The sequence below is a fragment of the Odocoileus virginianus genome, chromosome 14 (assembly GCF_023699985.2).
Source record: "Odocoileus virginianus isolate 20LAN1187 ecotype Illinois chromosome 14, Ovbor_1.2, whole genome shotgun sequence".
In the NCBI taxonomy this organism is placed as follows: Eukaryota; Metazoa; Chordata; class Mammalia; order Artiodactyla; family Cervidae; genus Odocoileus; species Odocoileus virginianus.
Window position 1 is genome coordinate 40,373,675 of NC_069687.1, and position 25,993 is coordinate 40,399,667.

At 37.0% G+C, this 25,993-nt stretch overlaps 1 long non-coding RNA gene across 2 annotated transcripts; it reads left to right on the forward strand.

The window, feature by feature from the left end:
- The first annotated feature begins 208 nt into the window (after positions 1 to 208).
- LOC139038184 (uncharacterized) lies at positions 209 to 22,928 on the forward strand. Of its 2 annotated transcripts, XR_011491111.1 has the most exons (4): positions 209 to 280; positions 1,679 to 1,779; positions 20,216 to 20,326; positions 21,779 to 22,928. It is a non-coding gene; the product is annotated as an uncharacterized lncRNA (long non-coding RNA). The 2 variants fall into 2 exon arrangements; XR_011491110.1 differs by lacking the exon at positions 21,779 to 22,928 and having other exon boundaries at positions 20,216 to 21,257.
- Positions 22,929 to 25,993: the final 3,065 nt, after the last annotated feature.

A 25,993-nucleotide genomic window follows, 5' to 3' on the forward strand; every position in this document is an offset into this window, starting at 1 on the left:
CTCGAGTCTTCTGATCCCAAGTATAGAACCTCTGTCAGGTGACTGCCAGGTTCCCATGCTCACATCTGCCTCCCGGACTTCAACAGGTTGTTACTCACTGGAATGTCCTGCCCTCGCCACTGGTGCTTCATCTGCCAAAACCGCCAGTGTCTCCACTCTCCCAGGGGTCGGCTGGCCCAGCACCACCTTCATGCACCAGCCACCAGAGGCTGCCCATGTGCCCAGGCCCAACTTCATAGAATTACCAACAGCTGTTTCCTCCCATCACATCTAGATCCAGGTAAACTATTCCGCCCTGAGACCTGAAACAGGGCTCTGCCAGCACCTAATAACACAGTTCAGAAATGTGCAGGTTTAATGCCGCATGGACTAACTTCAGTTAAATAGAGTCAAGAAAATGGGAAAAGCTCGCAGATAAATTCCTGTACTTTCCTTGTCTTTCAGACTGTTCTGAGTTAACAAAGATTCCTTAAGACCTTCCTCAAAGACTTCTGAACTGATTGTGAGAGATATGTTGTGTTTCCTTCTGAAGCTGTGGTTGCGGGGTCATGGACCACCTTCCTTCCTGGACTCACTTCTTTGACCCACACTCTTTTTGCCCTGGCATTGACCCTCCCCATAAAGTCTTAGGATGCAGGCTCTATTCTTCAGGGAGCTTTAAGACATCAAACTTTGGGGGCATACCTAATCTTAAAGTTGTAAGAAATCTAAAGTACTATGGAAATAATTAGAAATCTTTCTGCAAAACTCCACTTGAATATCCACAGTTATCACTCCTTAACAACATGGCCCCAGATTTAAAAATAAATAAAAAAGACAAAGTTCTCCTTAATCCAGAAAATTAATCTAGTTCAGGAGATTTTGTTTTTTATACAGTTCTGTACTATGTGATGTAAAATTCTTACCATTTTTTTAAACCTCAGTATGGACTGGCAAATGATAACCAAACAATTAAAAAATGAGTGTTTTTAAAGAAATATAGGAAACATATGATTAGTTTACTATGGAAAATAGATCTTATGAACAATAACAATGAATATTAACAAAAACAAATTCACTCAGTTCTTTTTTCTTATGATCTTTATTGAGGTATAATGTATATATACAGTAAAGTGTATGCATTTAAAGTATACAGTTGAGTGAGTTGTGACAAATATCTATACCCATTACCATCATCACAGTCAAGATTTAGAATATTTGCATCATCCTAAATAGTTCTCTCATGACCCTTTCCCACTCATAGCCCCAGGCAATCTCTGGTTTCATCCGCTTTTCATCTGCTTCCACTTTCTGTCACCATAGAGTAATTTTGTCCATTCTAGAATTTCATAGAAATAGAATTATTACACACACACATTTGTGTTTATATGTGTGTCTAGGTTCTTCCTCTCAGCATAATGTTTTTGAGGTTCATCTATGTTTTAATAGTTGTGTCTGTTAGTGAAGAAGTGAAGTGAAGTCGCTCAGTCATGTTCAACTCTTTGTGACCCCATGGACTGTAGCCTGCCAGGCTCCTCCATCCATGGGATCTTCCAGGCAAGAATACTGGAGTGGGTTGCCATTTCCTTCTCCAGGGGATCTTCCCAACCCAGGGATCAAACTGTGGTCTCCTGCACTGCAGGCAGACTCTTTACCATCTGAACCACCAGAGAATCAGTAATTTGCCTTTTTCTTGCAGGGTAATATGCCATTGATCACATGTGAATGGATCTTTTCATTGTTTCTCTGCCTACTACCTACCCAGCTGCTATAAGCATTTATGTGCAAGCTTTTGTGGAGGTATGTATTCACATTTATTTGGAGTGAATATCTTAGTAGCAGAATTACTGTGTCATATGGTAACTATATGTTCAACCTTACCACCTAATTGTTTTCTAAAGTAGTTGGACTCACAAGAAATGTACAAGAGTTTCAGTTGTTCTGTATCCTTCCCAGTGTTTGATGTCATTAGTCTTTATGATTGTAACCATTTTAGAAGGGAGTGTTATCTCTTAGCAAATTTCAGTTTGTGTTTCTCTGCTGAGTAATGATGCTGAACATCTTTTCTTGTGCTTATTAACCATGTCCTATCTTTTTGGAAAGTGTCTATTCACAACTTTTGTTCGTTTTTATTGATATTTCTCTTTTTACTCACTTTTAAACAACAGAGGCCTTCAGTATCTACTGAAGGGTCTTGTGGTTTGCAAATATGCCAGAACATTTTAATTAAATTCATGAAATAAAAACAATTAATTACCTCATTTTCTGCTTTTAGCCTCCTTCCTCAGGAAACTCCAGCTCTTCTCACTTTCTGTCTGTTCTTAGAACAGGCCTGGTTTTATTCTCCACCTCACATTGCTCTTGCAATTAGCTCTGTTTGAAATTCTGCTTCCTTTTCCCCTCACGAGATAGAACCCTTCTCATCCTTCACATCTCAGCTCAAAAGTCATATCCTCAGAGATACCTTCCCTGACCACCCAATCCAAAATAAATCCTTTTATGTCATTTCCTCTCACATCACCCTGTTTCCAGCACTCCTCATAACCTGCAGTTATATTTGTCCATTTATTTGCTTAGTTCTTAGTTGTTTCCATTTCCCCATACCTCTGCTCCCTGAGAACAGGCACCGCGCCCAGCCTGTTTCCCAGAGACCCACAGCACGTTGCACACTGCAGAGCCCACAGTGGGAGTGGAATAAATATTTGCTGCTGAATGAATGAATACCTCAGTTCTTCATGAGTCATTAATTAGAGGGTCAGTGTTTATGTAGAAAAATCACCCCCTAGAGTCCTGTTGAAGTTTTAGGCAGCTATCAGTAACTCACAATGGGTATGTCCTTGAACTCTCTACTCAGGAGAGTCGAGGATAAAAGAGGCTTCAAGAGTTTTCCTACATGACTGTGTGCACCTCCAGGAATTCCAAGCAGCCACAGTATAGTTCTTGGCTTTTTGAGGCTTCCCTGGTGCCTCAGAGGTTAAAGCATCTGCCTACAATGTGGGAGACCTGGGTTCCATCCCTGGGTCGGGAAGATCCCCTGGAGAAGGAAATGGCAACCCACTCCAGTATTCCTGCCTGGAGAATCCCATGGACGGAGAAGCCTGGTGGGCTACAGTCCACAGGGTCGCAAAGAGTCGGACAGGACTGAGCGACTTCACTTCACTTTCACTTTTCATCAATGTTGAAACTTTTCAGAATGAGTTTCTCAAAATAAATAGGATTATCCAAAGTCTATTGAGCTATTTCTGGCTCACTGAGAAACTAGGCAAATCACACAATGAAAGCCCAGTAGAAGACAACAGGGAGTGGTGAGTAGCTTGAAAGTGTTAGTCACTGAGTCGTGTCCGACACTTTGTCAATGCATGGACTATCCAGTCCGCCAGGCTCCTCTATCCATGGAATTTTCTAGGCAAGAGTGGGTAGCCATTTGCTTCTCCAGAGGATCTTCCAGACCCAGGGATCGAACCCGGGGCCTCCCACATAGCAGGCAGATTCTTTACCATCTGAGCTACCAAGGAAGTCTGGTGGGTATCTTGGTGAGTGCCAAGTGTTGTCACACTAAAATGCAGGATCAGTTTTACCCAATATCCTGGTTTATGAATGATTAAGTGAATGAAGACAGATTTACTCATAGGCTCTATCTCAGTAATTATGTTAATGTTGGCAAGTAACTTCATCTCTATTTCAGTTTTTTTTTTTTTTTAATGTGTGTTAGTTGTTCAGTTGTGTTCCGCTCTTTGCACCAATTGTGGTGCACTGGTTTCTCATTGCGGTGGCCTCTCTCGTTGCAGAGCATGGGCTCTAGGGCATGCGGGTTTCAGTAGTTACAGCTCCCAGGCTCTAGAGCACAGGGTTGCCAGTTGTGGTACACTGGCTTAGTGTAGGGTCTTCCTGCACCAGGGTTCACACCCGTGTCTCCTGCATTGGCAGGTGGATTCTTTAGCCCTGAGCAAGTAGGGAAGCCTCTCTTTATCTTTTTTTTTTTTTCCATTTATTTTTATTAGTTGGAGGCTAATTACTTTACAACATTGCAGTGGTTTTTGTCATACATTGAAATGAATTAGCCATGGATTTACATGTATTCCCCATCCCGGTCCCCCCTCCCACCTCCCTCTCCACCCGATCCCTCTGGGTCTTCCCAGTGCACCAGGCCCAAGCACTTGTCTTTTTATCTTTAAAGTAGGGACAATAAGACCTAGTATGTAAGCTATTTTCTGGATCAAGTAGAAAGCTAGTAGTGAAGTGAAAGTTGCTCAGACGTTACCAACTCTTTGGGATCCAATGGACTATGGAGCCCACCAAGCTCCTCTGTCCCAGGCAAGATTACTGGAGTGGGTTGTATCCCCTTCTCCAGAGGATCTTCCCAATCCAGGGATCAAACTCGGGTCTTCAGCATTGCAGGCCGATTCTTGACCATCTGAGCCACTAGGATTAAGTGGAATGCTAGTAGAGTGCCTGGCATATAGTAGAAGTTTTATTTTGGTTGTTTATTTCCCAATGTAAATCATTTATGTTTACATGTATAAGAAAGCAAACATTTCCCAAACACATACTGTATTTTTCTATTCAAATTGCTCCTAATAAATATTCACTAATAGCATTAAAAACGTAATGTGTCTTGGAGCTAATAGGTAGCAATTATATAACCTAGAGATTGCAGCAATAAATGAAATAAAAGTCCATGTTTTTAAAAAGAAAGACCCTAAATTCACATTACACAGTGAAAAGTTAATGTGAAAAGGCAGCATACTGTATGATTCCAACTTTACGACATTCTGGGAAAGGCAAAACTATGGAGGCAATGAAAAGGTCAGTGGCTGCCAAGTGTGGCGTGAGGGGAGGAGAGATGAACAGGCAGAACACAGGAGACTTTTTAGAGCAGTAAAAATACTCTGATATAATGATGATGGACATAGTGTATGTCATTATACATTTGTCCAAACCCATGGAGCATATAAAGGGCTTCCCTGGTGGCTCAGATGGTAAAGCGTCTGCCTGCAGTGCGGGAGACCTGGGTTCGATCCCTGGATTGGGAAGATTCCCTAGAGAAGGCAATGGCACCCCACTCCAGTACTCTTGCCTGGAAAATCCCGTGGGCAGGGGAGCCTGGTGGGCGGCAGTCCATGGGGTCGCGAAGGGTCGGACACCACTGAGCGACTTCACTTTCACTTTCACTATGGAGCATATAACATCAAGAGTGAACCCCAGGGTGCACTATAGGGTTTTGGTTAATTGTGGTGTGTCAGTATAGGTTCATCCTTGGTTTAAAAAAGAAAAAGCATCATTCTGGTGAGTGATATCAACAATGAGAGGGATTATGCATGTGTGGGGTTAGACAGTGTATGGGAAATTTCTGTATTTCCCTCTAAATTTTGCTGTAAACCTAAATTTGTTCTTAAAAATTGTCAAAATAAAGATAATAATTCAAAGGAAAAAACGCTTTTCATAATCAGTTTAATAGAGCAGAGATTCAGGCAAACTCAAAAATAATTTTTCTATAATTCTTATTAAACATTCTCTAAGGAATAAGTCATATAATTTGTGCTTGACTTTAAAAAATTGTTGTAGTGCCTTTATTTGGCAATACTATGGAATTATATATTGTATTCTGCATACCTTTTTCAGACAATCAAATCTTACTCTGTGAAATTTCCTTTTTAAAAAAATTATTTTATTAATTTCAATTGGAGAATAACTATAATACTGTAATGGTTTTGGCCATACATCAACATGAATCAGCCACAGTGATTCATGTGTCCTTCCATCCTGAAATTTCTATAAAAATAACTTTGTCTAAATATATGCTGTTACTTATATATGAAATCTAAAAAATTGATTTATTTATAAAAACAGAGGCAGGTTCACAGACATAGAAAGCAGACTTATAGTTACAAAGGGAAAAGGAGAGGTGGAGGGGGAAATTCAGGGCATGGGATTAGTGGATACACAACATAGATAAACAAGGGATTTACTGTACAGTGCAGGTCAAGAAGCAACAGTTAGAACAGGACATGGAACAACAGACTGGTTCCAAATTGGGAAAGGAGTACATCAAGGCTGTATATTGTCATCCTGCTTATTTAACTTATATACAGAGTACATCATGAGAAACGCTGGGCTGGATGAAGCATAAGCTGGAGTCAAGATTGCCAGGAGAAATATCAATAACCTCAGATATGCAGATGACATCGCCCTTATGGCAGAAAGTGAAGAGGAACTAAAGAGCCTCTTGATGAAAGTGAAAGAGGAGAGTGAAAAAATTGGCTTAAAACTCTACATTCAAAAAACAAAGATCATGGCATCTGCTCCTACCACTTCATGGCAAATAGATGGGGAAACAATGGAAATAGTGACAGACTTTGTTTTCTCGGGCTCCGAAATCACTGCAGATGGTGACTACAGTCATGAAATTAAAAGATGCTTGTTCCTTGAAAGAAAAGCTATGACCAACCTAGACAGCATATTAAAAAGCAGAGACATTACTTTGCTGTCAAAGATCCATAGTCAAAGCTATGATTTTTCCAGTAGTCATGAATGGATGTGAGAGTTCCATACATGTTCTGTCGATACATGTATGGATGCATGGACTATAAAGAAAACTGAGTGCCAAAGAATTGATGATTGAACTGTCGTGTTGGAGAAGACTCTTGAGAGTCCCTTGGACTGCAAGGAGATTAAATCAGTCAGTCCTCAAGGAAATCAACCCTGAATATTTATTGGAAGGACTGATGCTGAAGCTGAAACTCCAATACTTGGGCCACTTGATGCGAAGAGCTGACTTCTTGGAAAAGACCCTGATGCTAGGACAGATTGAAGGAAGGCAGGAGGAGAAGTGGATGACAGAGGAAAAGATGGTTGGATGGCATCACCGACTCTATGGACATGAGTTTGAGAAAGCTCTGGGAGTTGGTGATGGACAGGGAAGCCTGGTGTGCTGCAGTCCATGGGGTCACAAAGAGTCGGACATGACTGAGGACTGAACTGAACTGAACTGAGCAGGGAGCTATATTCTGTATCTTATAATAACCTATAATGTAAAATAATCTAAAGTTGTATACCTGAAACTAACACTAATCTACTCTAGTTAAAGAAAAATAACTTTGTATAACTATAAATTATAAATGTGATGCAAGTATTATTATTATATAGCAACTGGACATCAGAAGTTAGTCAAATTGTACAAAGTTAAACAAAGAAGAAGTCCCTATTCATGTCATCTTTGACATCCTGAAAGATGTCATCTTTCAGAACAGAGAAGAAGAGAAATTTGATGAAATAAAATGACTTCAAAAATCACATCTGAAATCAATAGATATATAAGTAAAGTCAGCACCTGTATATAGATGAGTCTCAAATCTACCTGACTACATACTCCACTTCATGCTGACCACACATACTTGTATATTCTGTTGTCACTTAAACTCAGCAAGCCTAGAAGAAATATCTTTGTCTCTGTAAAAAAAGTTTCACTTTCTCAATTAAAATCCATTTTATCTCCTTAATCATTAAAGGCTTCAAAGTAATCACTTGTCTTTCAGTCTTTGATTTCAAATCTCATGTCTAACCATGGTAACCATGTTACCAAGTTCTAAACATTTTCTAGTGATATAAAAAAAACAGATTGTTGGTTATTTCTTACTTCCTTTCTTAGGCCTCAAACCAGAAAGGGGAAAGGAAATTCTAAATGTAACAAGCAGAGTTCAATCATTTGCTTACCATGGGAAGAAGGAGCCTGTGAATTTAAAAATAGCCCTTGCCTAGAGTCCAGTGATCAAAATCTATTCTTGTCTCAGCTACTAACTAGCCTTGTGACATCAGATAAGACACTTCCCCTCTCTGCTTCAGTACCTGATCTTCAGAATGGTGGGGAAGTGGGTGGTATTTTAAAATAGATTATAAAATTCTGTGTGATCCTCCCTCTTGTCATATTTGTCCCCTTTTTTCCATCCCACTGTAGCTAGTCCAAATATAGACACTTATCACTTCATTTGTGGATTTAACATCACTTCAAAAATCACTGAAACTCTGCCCTAAAAGCCACCTTTGACCTTACAGATTTAGCTTTCTAAAATATCATCCTTTGTTCATTTCTTACCTAAAATGGCTAGTAGGGTTTGTTAACATCATATTCCTGATCTTTCTAAATCACCTGCCACTGAAATTTATCATACAAACCACTTATCACAATCAGCCTTTCTGCCCCAGTCAATCTGTATCACTCATTCACATGAAAACATGAACTGAGCTTTCTCATTTCTTCTCTTTCGCTCATTTTGTGTCTACAAGTCTTCTTTACCTGGAGTATCCTCTTTATTAACCCACTGAAATCTTGCCTGGCTCATATTTCACATCTTCAAAACAAGTCTGTCCTGATCACTCCAAACAAAAATGTGTTGTCTTGCACCTGAACTCTCTCATCAAGAGAAAAGACTTGAGTGTTAATAGGTGGGATGGGAGAGGGGTCTCTTAGGCTGTGGGGATGAAGAACCCAAGTTGGGTGCATGGTGGTGAGGGATCCCCATCCTGCTGGATTCAGCAGGATCTCCCCCAGCCATCCTGCTGAAGTACTTTTAAAAAAAGACAAGGTACTTCAGCAAGGGCTGTTGGTGCCCTGCCTGTAATCCAACTGCACTGTGCATGCCAACCACTGCTTACTAGGAGCACTCAGAATTCTCGGGCTGAGGACTCTGTGGCTCCATGCAGAGCAGGCCACAAGTTCTAGGGAGCTAATCCCGAGAGAAACCTTCAACCAAGGAAAGATGAGAGTCCGTGGATGAATAGCCTAGTTTCTTTGCTCCTCAAGCAGAATAATTCTGAGGGATGTTCCACATAGCCTTCCAGAGTTTCCAGTGGGATGGAGCCGCAGTTTTCCACAGCAGTAACCTACATAAGAACTTTCTTCTAAGTCTTGCTTCTTCACTTCCCAGGTGGTGCTTTGGGAGGTCGAGTCCATATAAATTAAAGTGAAGGTCGCTCAGTCGTGTCCAACTCTTTGCAACCCTGTGGACTATACAGCCCATGGAATTCTCCATGCCAGAATACTGGAGTGGGTAGCCTTTCCCTTCTCCAGGGGATCTTCCCAACCCAGGGATCAAACCCAGGTTTCCCTCATTGCAAGCAGATTCTTCACTGGCTGAGCCGCAAGGGAAGCCCATTCTCCAGTGGATCTTCCCAACCCAGGAGTCCTACTCGGGTCTCCTGCATTGCTGGCAGATTCTTTACCAACTGAGCTATCAGGGAAGGCAAATTATTTGCTCCCAAATACTTGTCTTCGGGATCTGCTTCTGAGAGAAATGTATGAGTCTTCTAAGTACTTTTTTTAATCTTTTTTCTTTGGCCTTATTTTGACTTACATGATTTAATCTTTTGAGAAAACTGCAATTTCATTTATGCTTTCAAATTTGATGATATTTATGCATTATGTTCTCTAGCTTTATTTACCATACTTGTAAGAATGTTTACTTGTTTTTCAGTAAATTATCTCTCAGTTCTATTGATCATCATTTCTGATTTTGGGTTATTATTGCTTCTGTTACTCTTGTCATTATCTATTTTATTAGTGTCTACTTTTAATTTTGGTATTTCTTCCTCCATGTTCCCTTGGTTTACTACATTTCTGAGACTATAGCTAAATTTATTCTCAATGTGTCTTATCTTTTAATTATGGATATAAAATTATACATTTCTATCAAATATTAATTTAGAGCCACAAGGTAGAACATAGTGACTTTTCTATGTATTAATTTTAAATATTTTAAAAATCTCCATTCTTATATAGTTAGCAATGTGTTATTTAAAAATATGTTATTTCCAAAATTACTGTATTTTGTTAGATATCTTTGGTTACCGATTTCTAATTTTATTTAGACTAGAGGTTTATGGACTCTACTGTTACCCTTTGAATCTCTTAAAACTTTAGCCCAAAGTAATGATTCATTTCTTTAAAGTTTCAAAACATCTGCTTAAAATATACATTCTCTGTTGAGTAAACAGAACTCTAAAATATCTATTGACTGAAAAATATTAATTGAATTTGGGCATTTCAAGACCTGATTTTGTCTGCTTAATCTGTCAATTTCTTAGTTAGTTGGTTAAAATATTGTACCATAATTATTCAGTTCAGTTCAGTTTAGTCGCTCAGTTGTGTCCAACTCTTTGCGACCCATGGACTGCAGCATGTCTCCCTGTCCATCACCAACTCCCGGAGTTTATCCAAACTCATGTCCATTGAGTTGGTGATGGCATTCAACCACCTCATCCTCTGTCATCCCCTTCTCCTCCCACCTTCAATCTTTCCCAGCACCAGGGTCTTTTCCAATGAGTCCATTCTTCACATCAGTGGGCCAAAGTATTGGACTTTCAGCTTCAGTATCAGTCCTTCCAATGAGTATTCAGGACTGTTTTCCTTTAGGATGGACTGGTTTGATCTCCTGCAGTCCAAGGGACTCTCAAGAGTCTTCTCCAACACCACAGTTCAAAAGCATCAATTCTTTGGTGCTCAGCTTTCTTTACAGTCCAGCTCTCACATTCATTATATGACTACTGGAAAAACCATAGCTTTGACTAGATGGATCTTTGTTGGCAAAGTATTGTCTCTGCTTTTTAATATGCTGTATAGGTTGGTCATACGGAGAAGGCAACGGCACCCCACTCCAGTACTCTTGCCTGGAAAATCCCATGGACGGAGGAGCCTGATAGGCTGCAGTCCCTGGGGTCGCGAAGAGTCCGACACGACTGAGCGACTTCACTTTCACTTTTCACTTTCATGCATTGGAGAAGGAAATGGCAACCCACTCCATTGTTCTTGCCTGGAGAATCCCAGGGATGGTGGACCTGGTGGGCTGCCGTCTATGTGGTCACACAGAGTTGGACATGACTGAAGTGACTTAGCAGCAGCAGCAGCAGCAGGTTGGTCATAACTTTTCTTCCAAGGAGCAAGCGTTTTTTAATTTCTTGATTGCAGTCACCATCTACAGCGATTTTAGAATGGAAAAAAATAAAGTCTCTCACAGTTTCCACAAATATTTGCAAATAGATGGTTTCCCCATCTATTTGCCATGAAGTGATGGGACCAGATGCCATGATCTTAGATTTCTGAATGTTGAGCCTTAAGCCAACTTTTTCACTCTCCTCTTTCACTTTCATCAAGAGGCTCTTTAATTCTCTTCACTTACTACCATAAGGGTGGTGTCATCTGCATATCTGAGGTTATTGATATTTCTCCTGGCAATCTTGATTCTCACTTGTTCTTCATCCAGTCCAGCATTTCTCATGATGTACTCTGCATATAAGTTAAATAAGCAGGGTGTCAATATATAGCCTTGACGTACTCCTTTTCCTATAGATTTGAGATTTTTTTCCTCTGCAATTACATCAGTCGTACTTTATATATTGCAAAGTTATGATTCAATACCCACAAGTTTCAATTGTCATATTTTGGTTGATTGTTCATTTTATCATTATGAAATATTTTCCTTTGTCACATTGAACACACTTCATCTTCTGGCTTCGCAGATGGTACCAACTTCTGATTCCCCACCATACATGGGCTTTGAGACCTGGCTCTTCTCTCTCTGCAGGTGCTGAGGCCTCAGCCACTGTGGATTTTTTAGGCAACAGGCACTGCTCAGGTCTAATGATTTCAAATATGACTTATTGATATACATATATTTTCTGTTTCTGGCAGCTAGACATCTAGACACTTTATTTTCTTTTTCTGATATTAAAAATCCTATCTATATCATTATCTATGTGTCTACCAATCTGCTTTTTTAATATGTTTATGTTTATATATACATACACATTATATATATATATACACACACATATATTTGTATACAAAACAAGAGGAGATGCATACATGTATGTGTAATGTACACAGAAGGAGAGGGAGTGCCCAGAAGAATCGATGTATTAACATGTGCTTCTTCTGCCGTCTTGACCTTGAATATTATCTAATCTTTCCTTAAATAGAAAATAAATGTAATTAATTGACATTTCTATCCAACTTCTTGAATTGAAAATACATTTCTTTCTTTCATTTGGAAATGATTTTCCTCAACACTTTAGTGAATAACCTCATTGCTCTCCTATGACTGTTGCCCAAAAGATTTCAGTAAATGTTGCTAACGACTACTTAGCCCTTTCACTAGAAATGCAAATCTCCCCTCGAGCAATACTACTGATGTATTTCTATAAACTCCTTATTAAATGCTTACTGCTTTTAGAAATGGTACCTGGGCTGATGCCCAAGCTTACATTAAGAAGGGAATGGTATTAATGTGCCCTTTAAAAAGCATTTTTTATAGCCTAGCATGAAGAAAAATCACTTTAGTCTCATAATTTGTTTTATGCATTTCTGTTATCATTGCTAATTAGAGTATCCCAATAAAACATTTATTTATTAAGTCTCTTCAGTTTAGTTTCCTCAATTAGTAAAATTTATTTTCCTCTCTCAGTAAAATTTCTTTCTTCCCATTAAAATTTTATACAATTTGATTGGATAAAGACTTTAAATGGATGATCAAAATAACTAATGGCAGAGAGATTGGCTAAGTTAATGCATTATTTGTTTTCTTTTATCATTCTATTCAGACTTTAAAATTACAGATCATTTTCCTTTCTAAAAGTAAAAAAATCTTAAGAAGTTCTAAATCTCATTTAGCCAGACACATCCACTTATGTCTTTAACAATTTAGGATGTGTTTTGACAGATATTCTTTCTTTCTTTGCTGTCTAGATTGTAATTTATGGTTTCATTTCACAGCAGTTAAATATTGCAGTCATTTTCAGGAAAAGAAAAAAAGTTACCATAATCTAGCTACCTTTATACTGTCATACATGAATCATTGAGAAAATTTTAGGAATCTATCCAACTGCATTTCTCATAAAACACTCTCATGTCTGTATAATATGCAGTGCCAAGACTTATATCTGTGTAGCTTAGAAAATTGAGATAACTGAATAAAACAAAAGAAATTAAATAAAGCACATTTGCAAGTACAATTGTGACCATGTAACTTGAACAAAGCCTATTAAAGCAAGTTTTGTTTAAATGCATTTTCTTACATAACATCTTGCAGCATTTTATAGAATATTAATTAGAGATAAAGATCTTTTACATGTAAGCCCCCAAAAAACATATTCTATTAAATGACTGTCAATTACTGTTAATTATCAAAAAGATATGATTCATTTTCTAATCAAGATTAGAACTGTTATCCCAAATATGACTGAAGTTAAGATTTTTAAAAAGATAAAATGAAATCATTTTTTAAGATTAGAATACCATAGACAGAGGATCCTGGCAGGTTACACCAGGATGTGTAGCGTTGCAAAGAGTCAGACACAATTGAAGTGACACAGAGTTATTGTAATAGCATAACTTGTTTTATTTTATTTTAAATCAGATTTCAGTCAGTTCAGTTCAGTTCCTCAGTCATGTCCAGCTCTTTGCAACTCTATAGACTGAGGCACGCCAGGCCTCCCTGTCCATCACCAAATCTCAGAGCTTACTCAAACTCATGTCCATTGAGTTGGTGATGCCATCTAACCATCTCATCCTCTGTCATCCCCATCTCCTCCCACTTTTAATCTTTCCCAGCATCAGGGTTTTTTCAAATGAGTCAGTTCTTTGAATCAGGTGACCAAAGTGTTGGAGTTTCAGCTTCAGCATCAGTCCTTCCAGTGAATATTCAGAACTGATTTCCTTTAGAATGAACTGGTTTCATCTCCTTGCTGTCCAAAGGACTCTCAAGAATCTTCAACACCACGGTTCAAAAGCATCAATTCTTTGGCACTCAGCTTTCTTTATAGTCCAGCTCTCACATCCATACATGACTACTGGATAAACCAAAGCTTTGACTAGGCAGACCTTTGTTGACAAAGTAATGTCTCTGCTTTTTAATATGCTGTCTAGGTTGGTCAGATTTACACACATTTAAAAAGGGAGTTATGTAATACAATTCACTAGATAATTTGGTTTATAAATCAGAAACATCTTTTCTTTAACATGTGTCTCTTCTAACATTTGACCTTGAAGTCTAACTAATCTTTTCTTTAACAGAACAAAGTTATTGGTTGGTGTTATCATTAAAAAATATCTGATGAACTGGCTACTAGTATATTGTTTTCTGGTTTTATCTTGGTTTGATTATCTTAATTTATTATCTTGAGAAAACTATTTCTTCATGTATGCTTTCAAATTTTTTGTTGTTGTTTAGTCGCTAAGTGTTGTCCAACTCTTTTGTGACCCCAGAGACTGTAGCCTACCAGGATCCTCTATCCATGGGATTTCCCAGGCAAAAATACTGGTGTGAGTTGCCATTTCCTTCTCCAGGGGACCTTCCCAACCCCAGGGACTGAACCAGCATCTCCTGATTTGGCAGGCAGATTTTTTACACTGAGCCACCATGGAAGTCCACTTTTAAATTTACACATATGTATTTTTTTTCATTTATTTTTATTAGTTGAAGGCTAATTTCTTTAGAATGTTTACTGTAGCTTTAGTTTATGTCTCAGTTTTCATTTTTAACAAAAATGGCTATTATCATTTGCAATATATGATAAAAATAATTACTTTGATTACATATTAGAATATATTAATCTCTTCCATTTATATCACTCTCTTTGATCTTGAAATTTTAAGTTTCTATTATTTATTTTTTATTACCAACTGTGGTCATTGAGATTACTTTCCTATTTAAAGCTGATCCTTTAAGAGCTTCAGATGAAAAGATTTGATAATAAGGCAGTTTCACTTTTTATTCATCAAACGTGTGATTTCCTCCCAGTTTAGTAAAATTTCTGAATACATTGCTTATTTTTGTAAATAATCATTTTATTTTATAACAATATATTTATAATTGCTTGAAACTATCATAGTGTAATTTTCTTCATTGGATTTCCCAATTTTCAAGCTATTTTCTTTTGACATCTGTAACTTCAATGACTCATGAAGCTCCCTCCATAACAGGACATAATTGTTCAGTGGGTGAGAAGACTCAAAGTAAGACAATGGGTCAAAGATTAAGATGGGGAAAGGAGCATATAGATATCTTTAAGCTTAGAGCTCCACAGAACAGTTCTGAAAGTCTAACTGTATCCACAGGTTTTGGCTTAATGAAAGTGTGAGGAAAATGCAAGAGAAAGAAGAGAATGAAGAAAGGAGGAGAACAAAAAGAGAGGAGAGGGAAATAGAAAGATCAGTGGTGATCCCATTTAAATTCTTTAAATCATATTATAGAATTTCCTTCAGTTGTTCAGGCTCTGTCTTAGAACAGATACAATCATAAGTTCAACAAAAGGATAGCTTTGTAATTCATAAGTAAGGGGAAAGACATCATACTTCACCTTCTGACTATTTTCAGCATTAAGGAGACACAGAGACTGGCAAATATGAAAGCCATTGTGTACTGAATAGGCTTTGCCATTGAGTTTTTATTTACTTTATTTTTTATTAATAGAGAAGTTGCTGGTTAGTGCTATATATAGATACACACACACACACACACACACACACACACACATATATATATTTGAATGCAAATAAGGATTCCTTTGAATTTGAAACAAAGAATAGTCCTGACATTACAACAGACTGCTCATTTTATGCTTTTATAACTACTTTCAAGTAAGCATTTGAAACACTTTGCAATCTCAACATATTATTAAATAGTCAGGTTGATGCAATGTATTTTAAAATAGTATGACATTTCTAACAATTTGGACTTGAGCTTTAGGCTTTAACACAAATTACTTGGACATTGCGGTGATCTATACTTGTCTTCCGACACAATGTTTAGAGCGACTGTTTAAAAATATAAATCTTATTTCACTTCCCAGCTTAAATCCTCTAATAGTTCCCCAAGGCCAGATTCCTTAACAAAACATTAATAGTGCCAGAAAGAAAAGCCCAGGCACATGGGTTCTCCCTTACTCACTATGTGCCAGCCACCAATGATCATGTTCTCGTTGTTCCAAAGTTCCATAATCCACAGGTCATGAGCATCTTAGCATTGCCTGCTTCTTGCTGAAATGTGAAATGTGTCCACAATCTTTCCAGTTAACTCTTGTTTCATGTGTGAACTCAAACTTTACTCCCTGAACCCCTAGATTAGATCAGTTATCTTTGTCACATGCTCATTTACTTTCCAATATTTTCTTTTTTACCACTTGTGACAACTTAACATTGTGGGAAGGTAAAATAAAAAGCCACTGTTATATATTACACTGTGATTAAAAATGTACCTTATCAACTTTACTCACCATTTTATCCTCACTATCTAGCACTATACTGAGGATCAGGTAGATACTCGGTAAATATTTCTGGCTGAATGCATGAATACACAGCATGATTGCTGTGGCTTTAAAATATATATTGATGAAAATAATTACAATTACAAATATAAATTTCATTTTAATTTTGTAATTATTTTGTAATGACCAACCTAGATAGCATATTAAAAAGCAGAGACATTACTTTGTCAACAAAGGTCCGTCTAGTCAAGCCTATGGTTTTTCCAGTAGTCATGTATGGATGTGAGAGCTGGACTATAAAGAAAGCTGAGCACAAAAGAATTGATGCTTTTGAACTGTGGTGTTGGAGAAGACTCTGAGAGTCCGTCGGACTGCAAGGAGATCCAACCAGTTCATCTTAAAGGAGATCAGTCCTGGATGTTCATTGGTGGGACTGATGTTGAAGCTGAAACTCCAATACTTTGGCCACCTGATGTGAAGAGCTGACTCATTTGAAAAGACCCTGATGCTGGGAAAGATTGAAGGCAGGAGGAGAAGGGGACAACAGAGGATGAGATGGTTGGATGGCATCACTGACTCTATGGACGTGGGTTTGGGTGAACTCCGGGAGTTGGTAATGGACAGGGAGGCCTGGCGTGCTGCAGTTCATGGGGTCACAAATAGTCAGACATGACTGAGCGATTGAACTGAACTGAACTGAACTAGGTTTGTCATAGCTTTTCTTCCAAGGAGCAAGTGTCTTTTAATTTTGTGGCTGCAGTCAGCATCTGCAGTGATTTTGGAGCCCAAGAAAATAAAGTCTGTCACTGTTTCCTTTGTTTCCCCATCTATTTGCCATGCAGTGATGGGACTAGATGCCATGATCTTCCTTTTCTGAATGTTGTTTTAAGCCAGATTTCTCACTCTCCTATTTCACCTTCATCAAGCAGCTCTTTAGTTCCTCTCCACTTTCTGACATAAGAAATATATGTGAGAATAAGAAATATATGAGAACATGTAATAGTATTTTAGTTTGAGTCCCCCACACACGTCCCCAAACAAGTAAACCCTGAAAAAGCAGTTCAAGTGTAAGTTGTTTAAATAGAAGATGACCACAGGAAACACTGGTAGCACAGAGAGAAAGTGAAACAGGACATGGAGACAAATTTGATAGTATAATAGTGTAATAACAACACAGTAATAAGGGTGTGTTATGAGGAAAGTTACTACTTTGAGCTTTGGGACCCAATGTAGAATGTGCATCTCAGTCTTATCCTATCTGAGGAGCAAGGGAACTGGGATATTTCAACACTGTCTCCCATCAGTTGGGGTTGAAAGATGTTCCCACGGGAAGCAATTTCCCAGAACTTCCAACAAACTACTATGTATCAGTATAACAGCCTCCAATTGCCAGAGAAAGCCCACGAAGATAGTATATGCTGTTCTTAGAAGTCTACTGGCATGTGTTAAAATGCTAAGAACCTAGGGGACCTAGCAGAGCACGCAGTTTGCTTACAGTTCAGTCACTCAGTTATGTCCAACTCTGCATAGGCCTCATAAATATTTCTCTTGCATGCTTGGTTGCTCAGCCATGTCTGACTCTTTGTGATCCCATAGGTTGCAGTCCACTATGTTCCTCTGTCTATGGGATTCTCCAAGCAAAAATATTGGAGTGGATTGTCATTTCCTTCTCAGGGGATCTTCCCAACCCAGGGGTTGAACCCAGGTCTCCTGCATTGTAAACGGATACTTTACCGTCTGAACCACCAGGATCACAGTACACTATGAAATATTTTGATGATTCTAAGATTGAGGGGGTCAATAACCTTGTTTTAATCATGATATCCCTGAATGAAGTGTTAAAATTGTTGGTGGTCATTTTTAAATACAACAATAAAGAACATAATAGGAATGAATAAGTATAGACAATAGTGAGTGGCTTTGCTAAACCTATACAGAAGCAGGTAGCCCTTAAGAAATGCTTGGGAAAACAAATTAACACAGCATTTGAAGGCTTAGTCTAAAATGATTATAAAAATGCTCAAGACATGTGTGAATATACTTTGAAAAATAATTTGGCAAACAGTAGGCCATTTCTTTTCTTTTTTACTTCATGTCTTCAAATTGACCAAACTTGCTTTCCAAGTGGAAGAAAACATACAAAGACAAATAAGAATATGGATCCTAAGGGAAGAGCTGAAGTGGAAGAAAATCAAAATGAAGATATTGGTTATCTTGTGGTATTTTCACATATAGATCTGATAATTCTTGGAATTATTATACTTGAGTTAAATCTTAGATATTTTACATAATATCATTATCCTCCCACCATAAATATAAACTACCATAAGAGATTGTATATGAATGAATATTGCACTTGTATAATGAAATAAAATATTGAATTTATCTTGTGATTTTAAACAAACTATAATACTTTATACATATTTATTACCCTCATAATATGGCTAGATAATAAATACTGCTACTTATCTAAAAAAAAGATTTGGAAGCAATGCCACAAAATTAAAAACCTTTCTGATTGTTAATGGAATATGATAATATCCAAATTTACAGGGGTATATCTATAATGAAAATAATCACTGCAAACAATACTTTCAGCAGGCATAATGATATGCATTGTTTCAACTAATCCTCAAAACATTCCATTTTAAAAGTAAGTCTGACACTAAACATCTAAATGTGATGTCTCTCACCTTCAAAAAAATCCTAGAAACTTTGGGTTAGTCCTACTTCAATTTCCCCCCAACAAATCCAACAATCTTTTCTTCTCCATTCATTTTCTTCTTCAAAGTAGAAATAAGGAACTGACCCTCTTCCTGTTGAAGACCAGTCTTTCATTGGTGCTCTGAATCAGCTCATCTTTTGACTTAGGAAACTGACATTACCAACTATCCTTCCTTGCTTCAACCACATCAGCTTTTAAATACCTTCATATCTTTTCCATATTTAAAACCAATAAAAACAAGCACAAACAAAACACAAAACCTCACTATCAAATCCCTCGCCATCTACTCCTTCACAACCAAACTCTTCTAATAAGTTGTCCATATTCATTTCACTTCCTTCCACTTATTCACTCCTCACTCCCCATTCTCTCCCTCATTAAATGATTAACCTGATGGATTTTTTTTTCAACTTCATTGTGCTTAATCCCTTTGTAACTTTTGTACCTGTACCTGTTAACTACTTCTTCCTTCCCTTGGCTTCATTGGTACTATTCATTCCCAATTTTCTTCTCATATTCTGTCTGAAACTACTCAATTTCTTTGTCAACTTTATCCTCCTTTACCCACAGATGAAATTCTTCAAGGCTAGTGCTTCCTTTCTCTATTTTATCAAAACAAAGTAGAGATGGTTGTGTCTGGGGAACTTGTAACTAAGGATAGATGTTTAAGTAATTCAGACAATAGTGACTCTTCCATTGTAGACATTAATTATATGACATTGTATGGACTTCCAATGTATCTGAGTTTTGTAGAAAACAGATTATAATAAATAGAAAACTTGACTGTCATCTGCTTTTTTAAACTGTAAATCATTCTAGAAACATCAGTAGCTACATTTAGAAAACAGCCTTAGATTTAAGAAAGCTCTAGTTTGTTGAAAGACAAGGAAGCCTGGTGTGCTGCCGTTCATGAGGTTGAAAAGAGTCAGACATGATTTAGCAACTAAACAATAGCAAGTGTGTGGAAAGAGATATTACTTTTCTTTCTTCATGGGACTGGTCATATAAGACACAATGTGACATCTTACATTTCACCAAAAGATGCTTTTAAGATTAAATGCTGGTGCAATGACGTGATCTAGCTATACTCCCCACCATGTGGAAAAGAAAAATCTTAGCCTCACTGTATTTCATTGCTGACTACCCTGGAGACGTCCTTCAATACTCATATCCTGGTTATTCCTTATTCTTGTCCTTGAATGTCAAAATGTAAATCAAATTCATGTGTATTACCTGTCTTATATGACTGCTTCGCAGGCACAACATGGATTGCTTGTATAGTACAGATTACAGGAACAAACACAACTGAAATCAGTATCAGTTACTTTTCTGAGGATATTAAGACCACTGAACAGGTGAATTGCTGCTGTAAGTATTTTTCTGTGCTAAAATGTATGCAAATACTAGTATTGTCTTTACTTTGTTTATTCCTTGCCAAATAGGGTTGAAATGAAGATTATTGTTGTAGGATGCTGGTTCATTTTTAGTAAAGTTCCACTATTATGTAAGATATTTACAGAACTTGAGGAATAGTGATATATTAAGACATTTCATCACAGGTATTGGCTGGTGCAAAACTTGACAATAAACTGATATATTAATAAAATGCATGATCTGAAGAGTCTGCTAAACTTTAACAAATTATTATTTATATAAGGAATAATGCACAGAGATATATAATTTATGCTGCTTGTTTTACATAGTAATATAATGGACTGGGAAAAATTTAACAAATTTAATATTTATTATAAGGCTAGAAATGGAAAATTTTAGCATGCTGAATTTCCACATTGAGTTTTATAATTCTTATTGAGAAAGACTGATGATAAACCTTCACAAATGTAATCAGTTAATGTAATCACTTAAACTAGACATGCTTGATCTATTCCACTACCTAAATTTTGCTGACAGTATTATTTCTTATTCTTATGGTTATTTTGTTTGCATATTATTAGAAAAATGTAGAATCAGCTAAAAATGTTAACAATGATTTTTTTCAAGACTGTAGGTATTACATTTATGAGTCCCATTGATCTCAATGTCAGCAATCTATAACATTCTAGAATTTTAGTCTGCATTTTCTAGCTAAATATTTATATATCCTAAATGTTTGCCAAGCTACTACATGAACTTAATAATTAAAATTTAACTGTCTTAAATAATGGTATTCTAAGTAATGATATTAGAAATATTTTTAAGTATTCTAATTAAAGTCCAACAAATATTCTAATAAAATTAGAAATGTAAGTGTCTTGAATAATGTTATTCAGCATTGAATTACCTTAATTTGACAGTGCCATCGCCCAACTACTAGTTACACAATTTGTTTCAATTTCTTTGTTTTTCTGTATTTAGAAACTCTAAAATAATTATTTTCCAGAAAATAATTGATTATAGGATTTGCAAATAGCTGTTTTAAAGATTTATTTAAATTTGAAACACATATTTTTAATCGTGAATCAGTCTGGCCTGTCCTAGAGTGGGCTATAAATTAATCATACAGTATTACTCTTGTGTTTGACTTTTTGGTTCAGTAAAGTACTTTTGAGATTTACCCATGGTCTCATAGAGTAGATTTGCAGCAACCTCTTCTGAGGATAGCATGAAAAATAGACATTTCAACTGTGCCTAGATTCACAATCAGGTTGATGGAAACAACCCCAGGTCATTCACCTTAAAACCTAAATAAAGAAACAAGCAATTGGCCAACCAGAGGTATAGAATCGGTATAGAATTTAAAGACTCAGGAGACAGTTTTCTATAGCAGATTAACCTGGGGTATCCTCTAGTGCACATTAATGAAGTCTTCTTTATGTATAGTTGGGAAGGTCCCCTGGAGGAGGAAATGGCGACCCACTCCAGTATTTTTGCCTAGAGAATTCCAAGAACAGAGGAGCCTGGCCGGCTACAGCCCATGGGGTTGCAAAAAGTCGGACACGATTCAGCGACTAATACTTATACCCATGTTTTCATCTGTCTCATCAACTTGTTCCTCTTTATTGCTAGGTAGTATTCCACTGTATAATTTATTCATTCATTCATGTGTTGAAAAATGTTTGGGTTGTTTCCCGTTTGGGAAGATAATGAATAAAACTGCTACCAACATCTTCTGCAAGTCTTTTGTACACATAGATTTTCATTTCTCTTGGATAAATATTTATTCTGGAATTTTTTTGGTCTTAGGGTAGGTATCTGTTTAATTTTACAGGAAACTTCTAAACTATTTCCCAAAGTAATTGTATCATTTTGCATCCCAACCTGCAATGTGAGTATTCCAGTTGCTCTACATTCTGACCAACACTCCATTTTTTTCTAGTCATTGTAGGACTATAGGACAGTGAGACCACACAAATTTTTATCTTTGAGACCACAGGATTTCTGAAATCAGAAGACCAAAAAGTAACAGAGTTTTAAACTGTGAGAGCGCAAGTTAGTGCTATATTTTTTTATTTCTGGATTTGATTACTCAGTATCATACTCACATAAGAGTTTTATCTGGGGTTGAGCATTTTCTTTGCATTTGAGACTTCCTCAGACTCAAAGCCCTCATTTATCAGCTCAAAAGTTAAAACCACTTGCCAAGTTTCACTTACACAAAGCAAAGATTGTCCCTCTTCTAGAGGCTTGCTCCTCCACCTATCCTTAGCAACTGCACCAGGTGGAATGTTTTCCATCTCTTGCTCACCTGTGAAGAGTTTATCTCTCTAGAGAGCGTTTAGGTCTAGATTTATTTGTGCCAAATAGAATTGTCACAAAATGGTGGTTTTAAACAAAAGCATCAATTTTCAGTTTATTGGACAACTTGTGTCAATAGGAGTGGAGGTCTTTCATGTTCTTTTACAACCTAACCATAAGCAGGGCTCTTACAAAAAAGAAAAAGAAAAAAATTATTTGCTAATTTGAGCAAATTCCTAAGGATGTATTCCAAGAAGAACATTATTAAGTCAGGAATAATAAATGTTTTCATAAAGATTGCCAAAAAAGAAAGATATGATGAGGGTATTATTTGTCAAAAGAAATCCTATGCTCCTTTTCCCACAGAGTGTTACTGCAGAGATTTGAAACAGGACTCATTAAATTTTATTTGCACTTATTCTATCAAAATATTTGTGTACTGTTTTCAAACTTATTTGCATGACATGCTCTTTCCTCATCCACTACACATTTATTTCAAGAGCAATCTTATGAGCTTTCCCCCACTTTTACAAACAAAACAAAATAAATGAGAATAACTACTATCAGGTATGGGGTTTCTTTTTGCAGTAATTTAAATTTTCTCAAATTGATTGTAAAGATGGCTGCACAATACTGAATATAATAAAAATCATTGAGTTGTATACTTTATATATGTGAATTATATGGTATGTGAATACTATCACAATAAATCCATTACCTAAAAAAATTAAATAAGGGAAGGAAATATGAATGTCAATTAAGCTTCTGCATTATGACCAACCTAGACAGCATATTAAAAAGCAGAGACATTATTTTGTCAACAAAAGTCCATCTAGTCAAGGCTATGGTTTTTCCAGTGGTCATGTATGGATGTGAGATTTGGACTATAAAGAAAGCTGAGTGCTCAAAAATTGATACTTTTGAACTGTGGTGTTGGAGAAGACTCTTGAGAGTCCCTTGGACTGCAAGGAGATCCAACCAGTCCATCCTAAAGGAGATCAGTCCGGGTATAAATTGGAAGGATTGATGTTGAAGCTGAAACTCAAATACTTTGGCCACCTGATGCAAAGAGCTAACTCATTTGAAAAGACCCTGATGCTGGGAAGGATTGAGGCAGGAGGAGAAGTGGACGGCAGAGGATGAGATGGTTGGATGGCATCACCGACCTGATGGACATGGGTTTAGGTAGACTCCGGGAGTTGGTGATGGACAGGGAGGCCTGGCATGCTGCAGTTCATGGGGTTGCAAAGAGTCAGACTTGACTGAGTGACTGAACTGATGAATACGCCTCCAATAAGTTGAATTCTCACCCAACTGAAAACCAAAATCAATTTTATGGGGCAAGTTCCTAGTACACTAAAAAAAAAGTAAAGTAAGAAAATAATCTGATCTACCAGAATATTATCACAATAAATATAGCAAGAATGTACTGAATTTATGTTTGATGTCAGGTACTGAGTTCAACATGGGCTTCCCTGGTGGTTCAGACAGTAAAGAATCTGCCTGCAATGCAGGAGACCCAGGTTTGGTCCCAGGGTTGGGAAGATCCCCAGAAGGGAATGGCAACCCAATCCAGTATTCTTGCCTGAAGAATCCCATGGACAGAGGAGCCTGGTATACAGTCCACAGGATCACAAACGGTTGGACACGACTGAATGACTAAGTACATACACACACACATGCATGCACATACACTGAGCTAAACTTTATAAATGAATTCTCATTTAATCTTTATATCAGTTCTATAAAGTTACTATTATTGTATCTTTTTGTAGATGAGAAAACATACTTAGATCAAAGAAAGTAACTGAAAAGATTCAGAGCTCTAATTCTAGGTTCGTCTGATTTAATTTTTTAAGCTATTGCTCTCCAACATTACAGCATAATATCCAAGAAGATTCCATTGTTGTTGATTGTGGCCAAAAAATCTACACATTCAGATACCCACATCCAGAGTCACAAAAAGGCCAAAAAAGTATTTAATGGCATGTACACATCAAATCAGCCTGTTCTGCTGAAAACCTAGATGTAGGAACTGAAAGCCTAAATGAAGAAATCCTAAATTCTTCGGAGGTTAACTGGAAGCAGGGATTGCTGATAGATCTTCCACTTATAACTCTGCTCCTGTTCAACATCAATTTAAAAGCTCATTGATCCTGTGTCCAACCACAATAATAATACTTCAGGTTCTACGACACTTTATAGTCAATAAAGAGATATAGTATTGGTTAAGACAACTTATGGCCAGCCTTTTGAGAATTATTGAATATAAGTTTTGCAAGAAATCTTTGAAATTTTATTTTATAGGTAAGGACACAATTCCCAGAGAAGATAAAGCAATTTTCCAAAGTAAAGCAACTTTTTGAAAAGAAAATCACAACTATCTCAGGTATCTTGAGCCAGGGTCCAGGAATTCTTCCACCACATTATATTGGTTATTACTGATTAATAAGTGTTAGTCTCCTTTTCTCTCTCCAGTCCATTGTAAACACCCAACACTGGGCCAGTAATCATTTGTGATACTGCTTCCGTGTTCTCTAGTATAGCCTGCTCTCAGATTGCAAACTCCGGAAATAAACTTGGCGTTATCCCAGACTCTGCTCCTGCCAAGTCCAATTTCATCAGGGAGTAATAAAGAACAACAATACGCATTTTTACTTTAATGTTCAAAGAACACTTCTGGATCATTGAATTTTGGACAGCATTTCATCTGTTGGATGCAAATTATTCTAATTACAACAAGTTTACCTTACAAAAAAAGAACACCTGTTTTTTCAGAACAACATCGCCTAAACAACATTGAATTGAATAAAATTAAATTTTGCTTGCACTTAATAGTAGTCAGGAAAGGATGAAAAAGACACAAGAAATTATGTTTGCCACTGGGGAAAACACTGGATGATTAGAGAACTTTATGGAAAGAACATTTTACAATTTTATACTGTGTGCATTTGTACATGTGCATTTGATAAAAAAAAAAAAGAAAGAATAGCATATAAATCTTGGTAAAGCAATTCTACAGTGTTGATATTCTAACAATGAACTATTCCTTTCAGAAAGACAATTAAACAGTCAGAAACTGAGATTTGCATTATACATATGCAAATTTTCCAACTAACTAAAGCTTTCAGCTCCAAGATGCATCACTGCATTATTTTCATTATTCCTTCATAAGTATAAATTCTATGTAAGCCTACTGTGTTTGTCAGGCCAGATTCCACTAACCCTGTGATACAACAGAGAACAAGATCCCTGCCCTAATGAATTGTTTATTGTGTTGGAAGAGATCATTACTAAGGCATCTCAATTTTGCCTCTTAAACGAAAGGTAACTATGCACATTCATATAGTCTTAATGACT